Raw genomic sequence first — 11252 nt, forward strand, 5'->3', positions numbered from 1 at the left:
AATGAGTGGATGCTTTGTGTTTGTTACTGTTTGTGTTTCTTCTCTACTTGTGCTTTTATGTTTCCATTTCAGATTGATACCCAAACTTTCTAGTTCTTCATATGCAAATCATCAACAGTGGTATCAGAGCTTAGGAGTAAAGAGTTCTGTAGAGTTGGAGTGAGTTGCATCAAGAAGCTTGATATTTTCCCTTGAATTTAGTGTGAGCTTGACGAAGGTATGGCTTCTAGTTCATCCTCTAACCCTGATATTGTTCAGTCATCTTTGCCTTTCTTTAGAGGAGAAAATTATGATAGATGGAGTGCAAAAATGAAGACCTTGTTTAGATCTCAAAATATATGGGAAGTGGTAGAGAAAGGGGTGCTCAAAGAAGGAACAGATGCTGAAAAATTGAAGAGTAGTAATGATGATGCTAAAGCTTTATATCTTCTTCAACAATCTGTGGATGATAATCACTTTGATCGTATTATTAGATTCACAAGTACAAAAGAAGCATGGGAGCATATCCAATCTGAGTATCATGGATCTTCCCGAATTGTTTCTGTGAGAAGACAAACTCTTAGACAGAAATTTGAAGTTTTGCAAATGAGAGAAGATGAAGGAGTACAACAATATGTATCAAGGGTTATTACTCTTGTGAATCAAATTAAAGGGCTTGGCTATGAGTTGGAAGAGAAGGAAGTTGTTTCCAAGGTGATGAGAAGCTTAACCATCAAATATGATAATGTGGTTACTTCTATAGAAGAAGCTAGAGATGTTGATAACTTGTCCTTAAATGAGCTGAGTGGCAGTCTGCAAGCATATGAAGCAAGGCTTAACATATTTGTAGATCAACCAACAAACAAAGTTCTTTATGTGAAGGGAGAGGCATCTACAAGCAGTGGAAGTCCTCAAGAGAGTGAAAATTGGTCATATGACTTTTATAGAGGAAGAGGGTATGCAAGAGGCAGAGGTAGAGGTTTCAGAGGTAGAGGAAAAGGATATGATGCTGGTGGAAGAGGAGGTATGGATAATACAAGAGGTAATTTTAATGTTACAAGAGGATATAGTTTTGATTTCCAGAGTTATGCTCAACCAGCACAACAGTATGGAAGAAGTGGTCAAAGGCAATCGCATAGAACAACAACTAATCAAAGAGGTGGAAGAGGTTCTTATCAAGGTGTTCAGTGCTTCCATTGTGGGAAATATGGTCATATCAAAGCTTATTGTTGGTCACTTAACAGAGCTCAAGAGCAAAATATTAACACTGAAGAAAGTCAACAGTCAAGTGACACTGGTAGCTTGTTTATGGTTCATGATGCTAATATGAAAACTGATCAAGAAAATTCAGCTATTTGGCTTCTAGACAGTGGATGCTCTCATCATATGACAGGTAAGAAAGCTCTCTTTACTAAGTTGGATGAATCCTTGTGCCATATAGTGAAATTGGGTGATGATCAAGAGGTGAAAGTTAATGGGAAAGGATCTGTTACTATTACTCTTCAAAATGGAGAAAAGAAATTCATTCATGATGTGTACTATGTGCCAAGTTTAGCACATAACTTACTAAGTATAGGTCAGCTGGATGACATGGGTTATATTATCAACTTCAAGAATAAGGAATGTCATGTTCTACATCCAAAAACTGGTGAGAAATTATTGAATGTGAAGAATAATAATAATAATCTCTATCCTATGGAATTTGCTAAAATTGATAATGCAAATGTGATGATAAAAGAAGATGATATTTCATTTCTTTGGCATCAGAGATATGGTCATCTTCACATGCAGAGTCTGCAAACTCTTAAACAACAAGAAATGGTTGTTGGTTTGCCAAGCTTACAGAAATTCAAATATCGTGAAGCTTGTATTTATGGAAAATTGGCAAGGAATTCATTTACTGAAGGCAGATCATGGAGAGCTAAAAAGAGACTACATTTAGTTCATGCTGATGTCTGTGGGCCAATGCAAACTGAGTCATTAGGAGGGAACATGTATTTTCTTTTATTTATTGATGACTATACTAGAATGTGTTGGGTTTATATGTTAAAGTTCAAGCATGAAGTTTTTCCTTGTTTTCAAGAATTTGTTGCACTTGTTGAGAGACAAACAAATCAGAAATTGAGAATATTAAGAACAGATTGAGGTGGAGAATTTGTATTAAGGGAATTTAATTTGTTTTGCAGCAGGTTGGGCATAAAGCATGAACTCTCAGCACCTTATATATTCTCCTCAGCAAAACGGGGTTGCAGAGAGAAAGAATAGAACATTGGTAGAGAGAGCTAGAAGCATGATGAAAGCTAAAAATCTTCCTGTAAAATTTTGGGCTGAAGCAGTGTTAACTGCAGCATACTTGTCTAATATATCTCCTACTCAGGCTGTGAAAGGAATGACTCCACATGAGGTATGGTTTGGTGTAAAGCCTAAAGTATCTCATTTGAAGATTTTTGGGTCTCTTGCTTTTCCTAAAACAATTGCTCAGAAGTCATAGAAACTAGATGAAAGAGCTCAAAAGGGTATTTTTATTGGTTACAGTCAAAACACCAAAGCTTACAGAATTTACATTCCTGATCCTGAAAATATAATTCTCAGTAGAGATGTTTATTTTATGGAAGATAAGAATTGGGTATGGAATGAGGAGGAAATTTCAGAAAATATCTCAACATCACAAGTTAAGGCTGTAAGCAATGCAATCATTATTGTTTTTTCTTGCTAGTGGTGGGTCTCATGTTTCTCAAGTTGATTCTTCAAGAGTTTCTGAATCAGAAAATAACGGCATCCCAAGTAGACAAACAAGGGAAGAAAGGGATATCAATGTAGATGATTCTCCAATTCAAAAGGTGAGATCACTTAGAGAAGTGTATGAAAGTTGCAGCTTTGCTTTATGTGTTTCGGATCCTGAAAGGTTTGAAGAAGCTGAAAAATTAGAAGTTTGGAGAAAAGCAATGTGTGAAGAAATTAATTACATTGAAAAGAATGGAACATGACAATTATGTGAATTACCAACAGACAAGAGGATGATAGGTGTAAAGTGACTCTATAAAACAAAATTCAAATCAAATGGAGAAGTAGACAAGTACAAAGCTCGGTTAGTAGCTAAAGGATACAATCAAGAATATGGAGTAGATTATGAGGAAGTGTTTGCTCCAGTTGTGAGAATGGACATAGTGAGAATTTTCTTAGCTCTTGCAGCTTATAAAAAATGGACTGTCTTTCAATTGGATGTAAAATCAGCCTTTCTGAATGGATTTCTTGAAGAAGATGTTTATATAGCTCAGCCAAGGGGATTTGAAATTCCAGGCAAAGAGACCATGGTATATAAACTAATCAAGGCTTTATATGGTCTGAAGCAAGCTCCTAAAGCATGGTATGAAAGACTAAATACTTGGATGCAATCACAGGGTTTTCAAAGAAGTCAGATGGAACATGCATTGTACAAAAAGGTTGAAGAAGATGGAGATATACTGCTGGTATGTGTTTATGTGGATGATCTCATATATATGAGTTCATCAGTATTAAAAGCAGAAAAATTCAGAGCTGAAATGAAAAGAAAATTTGAAATGAATGATTTGGGTGTGATGAAATATTTCTTGGGCTTTGAAATTCAGCAAGATCATGTTGGAATACATGTGTCTCAAAAGAAATACACAGAAGATTTGTTGAAATTATTTCATATGCAGAATTGCAAGCCCACAAATGTTCCAATGACCATTGAAACAAAGCAACAGATTTTTGGGAAATCAGAGGAAGTAAATGCAACTCTATATAGAAGATTAATTGGAAAGTTGCTATATCTAACACATACAAGACTAGACATCTTGTTTGCAGTTAATTTATTATCCAGATTTATGGCCAAGCCCACTAGAGTTCAATTTGTTGCAACTAAGTATATTCTCAGGTATCTTGCTGGATCAATTGAGTATGGCATTCAATACTATAGTGGAGTTAAATGTATTTTAGAGGGATTTTCTGATAGTGATTGGAGTGGAGATTTAACTGACAGAAAGAGCACTTCAAGGTATATTTTTAACTTGGGTACAGGAGCTGTCTGTTGGTCATCAAAAAAACAAGAAATTGTTGCTCTATCAACTACAGAACCTGAATACATCTCCCTTTGTTCAGCATGTTGTCATGGAATCTGGATGAAAAGGATGTTAATAGAATGTGGTATGACTTGCAATGATCTTATTACACTGTGGTGTGATAATAAATCCTGCATTAATGTTGCAAAAATCCCATTATGCATGGCGTAATCAAGCATATTGACATTAAGTTTCATTTTATAAGAAACTTAGTGTCAAACAAAGATGTAAATCTGAATTTTTGCAAATCAGATGAGCAAGTAGCTGATGGATTGACTAAATGCTTAAGTTTTCAGTCACTGCCGATTTAGAGAGCAACTGGGAATGTGTACTCTTCAATCAAGGGGGGGAATGTTGATTGATTGAAGCCATGAAGATCTTTTAGTTTTTAAAGTTCAAGTTCGGTTTTATAACAAGGATGTTAGTGTACCATATGGGTTACTCGAGGTTTATGTGGATGACTGTTTTTGTGAGTTGATTTGTGAAGAGAAGAGAGTAAGAAGCAATGAATGGGCTGAGATGAATGGATCCCGAGATGCGCTTTTAAGTTCGAGGCATGCTCGATGGTTGTCTCAGGTTAAGTTAAGGGCATTATTGTATTTTTCGATTGTCTTTACTTTTATTTAGTCTCCTTTGTTTTGTAGTGTTTGACTGAGGAAAAAGTAATGTGTGTGTGAATGAATGGATGCTTTGTGTTTGTTACTGTTTGTGTTTCTTCTCTACTTGTGCTTTTATGGTTTCCATTTCAGATTGATACCCAAACTTTCTGGTTCTTCATCTGCAAATCATCAACACAATCCTCCATTGAATTCTTCGATACCCCTAGTTCTATCCCCTTCCTTCATCTTATATCCCCTTCCTCCCGTCAGAACGTACCCCTTCAATCGCTAGCTCAAATGCCTTTCCCTCGCCAAATGTCCATCACTCGGGTTAGTCCTTGATGTTGTAACTGTAGATGACCGGAGTGCTAAACGCTGGAGAGGAAGCTGATTGTTTGATGAAAAGCCTGAAAGAGAACAAAGTGTTTGTTAAAATGCTCCTCAAAAACACACTACTTTCTCTGAGGAAAAGAAGAGCAAGACAAGTCAAGGATTGGTTCTCCACCAATACCATTCTTCCACTATCTTCCAATATATATAAACTAATATAGACAGTCAGACAAAATAAAGCACACCCATTGGCTAATGCCCAACCTAAACTCCCATTGGCCACCCCATTCCACTAACATTTAACTCATTGGGTGGACACTAACAACAAGAGATTGAGTTTAATTAAAAACTCTTTTCTCACAAAATCACAACTAACATAACTTAACTTAAACTTAATATAGAGAAACTCAGCAATAAACCTAGCTGACTTCTCCATCCCGGTTCAGTACACCACCATGCTTGTACTTCACCATCTTCATGCTGTCCTGATCTTCATCATGCTTCAGCTGCGCCATCATACCATGATCCTTGCTAGCATCGCATCCCATGCCTCTCGCCAGCGCACCATTTTCAATCACATCCTCAACAGTAACCACCTCACTCATCGAGCTATCTGTGTGTCCTTTCTCAAATGGCTCTCCTCTTCCCAGTGCTGATGGCCTATGACCTTTTACCTGATTTGAATTCACCCTTTCCTGAGTTTCCACCTGGCCACTATCCACACCTCCACCTTGATCCACCAACAACCTTTCTTGGATCTCCACGTGGTCATCAAGATTCAAATCCTCCTGATTTTCATTCTTCCCCGCCTTACCCTTATCCTAGCCTTTTTCCTACAATTTCATTTCAATTACATGAGGGAACATAACATTACCTCCCTCTTCAATTGAGACCTTGTCCTCAAGGTCAAGTTTTGGGTATTGTTGTTGTAGAAAGAGTAAATCTTCCCAGGAATTTTCTGAATATGGAAAACCCATCCATTGACCAGGACCTGCTTAACTGGTCATTGATTTCTCAGAAATGTGCGACCTTGCAGTAAGATTTCGGGCTGAATTAAAGGGCCCAAAGTATATGTATTTATAGGCAAAGGACTAGTCTTAGTTAACGGATTGCCAACAAATTGTTTGAGCTCCGAAATGTGAAACACTGGGTGTATTCGAGCTCCTTCCGGAAGTTCCAATTTGTAGGCAACCTGTCCCACTCTTTGCAGAATTTTAAATGGCCCAAAGTACTTCATACTCAATTTGTGATTCTTGCGCAAAAATACTGAGTGTTGCCGATAGGATTGTAACCTAACCAATACCCAATCAGCCACTACAAAAGAAACCTCATTTCGCTTCATGTCCGCATATTTTTCATCTTATCCTATGCCTTTGATAAATTGATCTTCAACTGCTGCAGAATTTTATCACAGTTAGACAACCATTCAGTGATTGGCACTAGTTCTAATTCATTAGAAGCATGAGGTAGTATGCCCATACCCGTATGAAAGCAGTGTTGTAGGAGTACTCTGACCAGGGTAACAAATCCACCCATGATTTTGGATTTTCAGCAATGAAGCACCTAAGATAATGTTCAATGCCCTTATTGATCACGTTTGTCTACTCATCAGATTCTGGGTGATACGCTGAGGACATAGCCAAAGTCGTGCCCATTCTACTAAACAAATGTTGCCAGAATTTGCATGAATGTCCTGACCCTATCTGAAGTAATAGACCTTGGAACTCCATGTAATTTGACAACATGAGTGATGAATGCCTCAACAACAATGTGACTGTTGAAATTAGATCGAAGAGCCATGAAATGCCCATATTTTGACAATCTGTTAATAACTACAAATATTACAGAATTTCCCTTGGATACTGGAAGGCCCACTATAAAATCCATTGAAATATCCTGCCATATTTGCTGAGGAATTGGCAATGGTTGCAATAATCCTGCAGGATGTGTAGTTAAACTCTTGGCTCGCTGACAAATAGAGCATGCCTTTATAAATTTCTTGACATCACTTCTCATGCCCGGCCAGAAAAATTGCAATGCCATCCTAGCATATGTCCTTAACTGAACTGAATGGACCCCCAACTTTGAAGAATGAAATTCAGTTAATAAGGTGTGCTTGATTGCAGGAACATCAGGAATTACAATCCTACCATACCTTCATAGCATATTCTGCTTCCAAGAATATTCAGGAATAATAGCTTCAGAACATTACAACTGATAAATAATATTTGCCAGAACATGATCACTAGCCTGTGCTTGCTGGATTTCGCACCAAAACTAACATTCTGGGCCAAAAGTAGGCAATTGAAAACACATGGACAAAGCATCAGCTGCTTTGTTTTCAATTCCAGGTCTGTATTCAATCGAAAAATTGAAGCTCGACAATTTTGGGAGCCATTTTTGCTGCTTAGGTGTCTGAATGGTTAATTTGATTACACAAATGTCAAAGTGTTTGCTGATCTGTTTTGATAATGAAATGTTTCCCGATAAGATAATGCCGAAATTTTTCCACTGCTTCAATAATTGCAAATAATTCCCGAATGTAAGTGGATTGTTTTTGCATGGATGGTGACATTTTCTTTGAAAAAAAATGCAATAGGGTGTTTATTCTGACTCAAAACAGCCCCTGTCAAACCCTCACCACGTCGTTACTCTGGCGTCCACGTCAACTTATTCACATCGGAAACATGCAGGTACCCTCCCGTCGAACAGAATTAACAGAATAGTATTAAAAAATAAACAAATTGAAATGCGGTATTTTATTTTGAGAAATAGGTATATATAATTTAGTACCCAAGCAAGATTATTACCCAATAAGTACAACTCTTTCCTTAATAAATGAATACATACCATTGAACTTTCCATGAATGCAAAATGTGGACGTTAAACTTCAAAGAATGCCCACTTAACACTTAACAGTACTAAACCCTAAAGAACTAAACAAAGTCTCACAAGAAACACCCCTTGCAACCAAAACCCTATGCTTCACGGTGTGTTCTTCTGTCTTCATCTCCTCTATCACTTCTTATCTTCTCCCCCTTGTTTGTCTCAACCCTAACCACCTCTGCCCCTTCTCTTCTTCCAACACATGTCCACCATTTTCATGTTACCCAACTTTAACCCATAGTAACTCTCACCGTACTTCTCAAATTAAAACACTTCTTCTAAACATTAAAAAAAAAAGACAAAAGAAAAAAGAAAAATTGAAGTGATGACATCTCATCAACAAGGATGACGTCTCCAAGTGACTCCTGGCACTCTTGTATCCCTAGCAGATTTCGCATACAGCCACGTACATTATCTTCCCAACAAGTCACACCTTCCTCTATAAAAAGACACCAAAACCTCTCGTGCACAACTCACAACCTTCATCTCCTATCTTAGATCCAAGCCATGGCGCGTTTGCACTGTTCTAGGGAACGTGTTCTCTGCTTTACGGATATGAAGCCCACCGGAAAGCTTATAGCCGGTGGAAATAATGTGAAGATGGTGGCCACCGAAATTAGAGCCCAAAAGAAGTTGTTCGGAGATTATGTGGCTGCCAAGTTAACGCTTGCCCTTTTTGGCGAAGAAGCAATATTAGGTACCTCATCATCAACTGAGAATGAGCGAAAGGAAGAGAAGGCAAAGAACAAGAAGAAAGACAAGAAAAATAAGAAGAATAAGGATCAAAAGAAGAATAAGGAGAAGAAGCATGCTCCTAAGGTTGTCAACGAGGAAAGTACGAAGACTACTAAGAATTAAAGAAAGGGCACCATTGAAGTCTAACTACCTCAGAAGTTTGTGTGCATGTCTCTATGTTTTGTTTATTTTATGGTTGTGTTACTTGTGTTGGTGCATGTGTTTGTTCATGTCTTTGAGTGTTTTGAGTTTCTAATAAAATATGTTTGTGTTTGTGTTCTATATATGCATATATTTGAGTGTTTGTGTACTTGCAAGCTTTGCTCGTGTTGGATGAAATTCATATTCAACAATTTATATATGTTTAATGAAAATTAAAGAAGCTTGAAAATGTTTTAACAGAGAAATGGAAAGTGAGTGACATAAAAAAGCTTGATGTATTTAGTATGTATATATATGATGGAATGAATCATCTCCACCAACTTTAGAAAGAGAACAGGCATGTATTTGAGTGCAATAAGAGAAAGATAAGGGAGAAAGAAACACCGGCGATGAAAGAAAACTAGCATGTATTTGAGAGCAATAAGAGTAAGATAAGGGAGAAAGAAACACCGGCGATGAAAAGAACAGGTAGACATGTCCACTAGTTCTTTTTTTTTTGTCATTTAGGAATAATACAACGAAATAAATTTTTAATAAAATAAAAAGATTTTTTTATTATAATAAAAAAGATTGAATAAATGAGTGGAACTTGTGGCTATATTAATTTATATATATATATATATATTTTTACAATTTTCTGTATTAAAATCTTCCATAGTTGTATATGTTATAAAGATATTTTTTTATTAATAAATCTTCATGGATGAAGACATGCAACTCTTATAAATTTATATTTAAACCCATTTGAACATTATTGTTTAACACAATCATTTGGTTCTTTTTTTTCCTTGGTATAACAACTATTACAACCACATAAATTTTTCATTAACAGACTTATACAGTAGCTACGAATATAAATAAATAATAAATAAACTAATAATTATAACATTGCAAATATACTCTATATTTTGATTAATAAATGGAATAAATACATTCATGGAACGACCAGTAAATTTTTGGCTATCCAATAATTAGGATAAGTGCTTTATTAATTGATTCTTATATAATGCTATATTGTTTACTATAGCAATTTGCATGGTGATAAGAAGATGTATTTGTGATCTTTGATGAGATAGATATTAAAGATTTATGTGATGTATGAAATGTATATTTGGGATAATTTTTTTTTTTAATAAAGTGGATAAACCATAGCTTTATTGAAGGAAATAGTTCAACAGACAGAACTAAAAAGTAGCAACATAGCTCCTCACCAAAGGTGAGGTAAAAGCAGGGAAATCAAACAAAATAGAAGCAACAACAGGAAAGAAAAGACAGTCTAGCAGGCGAAAGCCACCGTCTGGTAGAACATGCCTGCTAAGGCTGCAAAAAGAAGCCTCTCACTCCAAAGTCAGATTACGATCTATCTCACCAGATTAATGAAAAGCTCTTGAGCTGATGAAGTTGAGTTAGAGCTTTATCCTCTCGAAAGCCTCGTTGAGGGATTGCTGATGGCTGTCCAAAGCTGTAGAAAACCAAGAAAGAAGCATATTAGCAATTTTAATCATTATTAAATAAGAAGGCAAAGCATCAAGTTGAAATATGTGTTTGTTCCGTTCCAGCCATATGTTCCACAAGATGGCTTTTTGTGCTGAGACCACAAAGAGATTTATTTTTGCATGGATGCAAAGAAGGTATCCAAGTTGTCCAAATCTTAGACAAGCTCGGTGGAACTGATTGTAAGTCTAGAGTTTGATTGAAGAAGGACCAAATTCTCCTCGAGAAGTCACAATCCAGATATAGATGTTCCACTGTCTCAGAAGCTTTATGACAGAGGATGCAAGGATCAGTGGCGGTTTGGGAGTTGCACATTTTTTTGAATAAATTTGTGAGAGTAAGCAATTTATCTTCCCCAGCTAGCCAACAAAATAGGGTGATTTTGCTGGGCCATTTGATTTTCTAGAATTGAGAATATAGTGAATTGTGCACTGCCCCATCTATTAGGAATTTGTAAAAAGATTTAACTGAGAATATTCCCTTTTTTTCAAGCGACCAATTGATAAGGTCGGTCTGATCACTGGAGCAGTCAGGGATTGCTCCCAATAGAGAAAATAAGTCGGTTAAAGTGGCAGTATGGAAAAGGTTTTCTGGCATGTTTAGGTGCTGGAAAAAATGGCTAACGGTTATCCAGGGAGTGGTACAATCATTGAAGAGTAAAGGCCAGAGATTTTTTAAGGCTTGAGTAGAATGTCATTTATCGAACCAAAGTAAAGTGTTGGCCCCATTATTCACAGTTTTAAGAATACCGGACCTAAAAGGTGATAACACAAACATAACTCCTGCCTAGAAAAAGGATTTATTCCTGGGTGAATTTTGAAAGAGAATTCTGGAAAGATCCTTGTTTGAGTAGTCGGCTTTAACAATTTTGGCCCAACAGCTATTCGATGAGGAAGAGATCTTCCATTACCATTCCCCAAGAAGAGCTCGATTGAATTCTTAAAGGTTGAGAATTCCCCATCCTCCCATGCTTCAGGGTCTACAA

Source organism: Dioscorea cayenensis, chromosome 3, assembly GCF_009730915.1.
Source record: "Dioscorea cayenensis subsp. rotundata cultivar TDr96_F1 chromosome 3, TDr96_F1_v2_PseudoChromosome.rev07_lg8_w22 25.fasta, whole genome shotgun sequence".
NCBI lineage: Eukaryota > Viridiplantae > Streptophyta > Magnoliopsida > Dioscoreales > Dioscoreaceae > Dioscorea > Dioscorea cayenensis.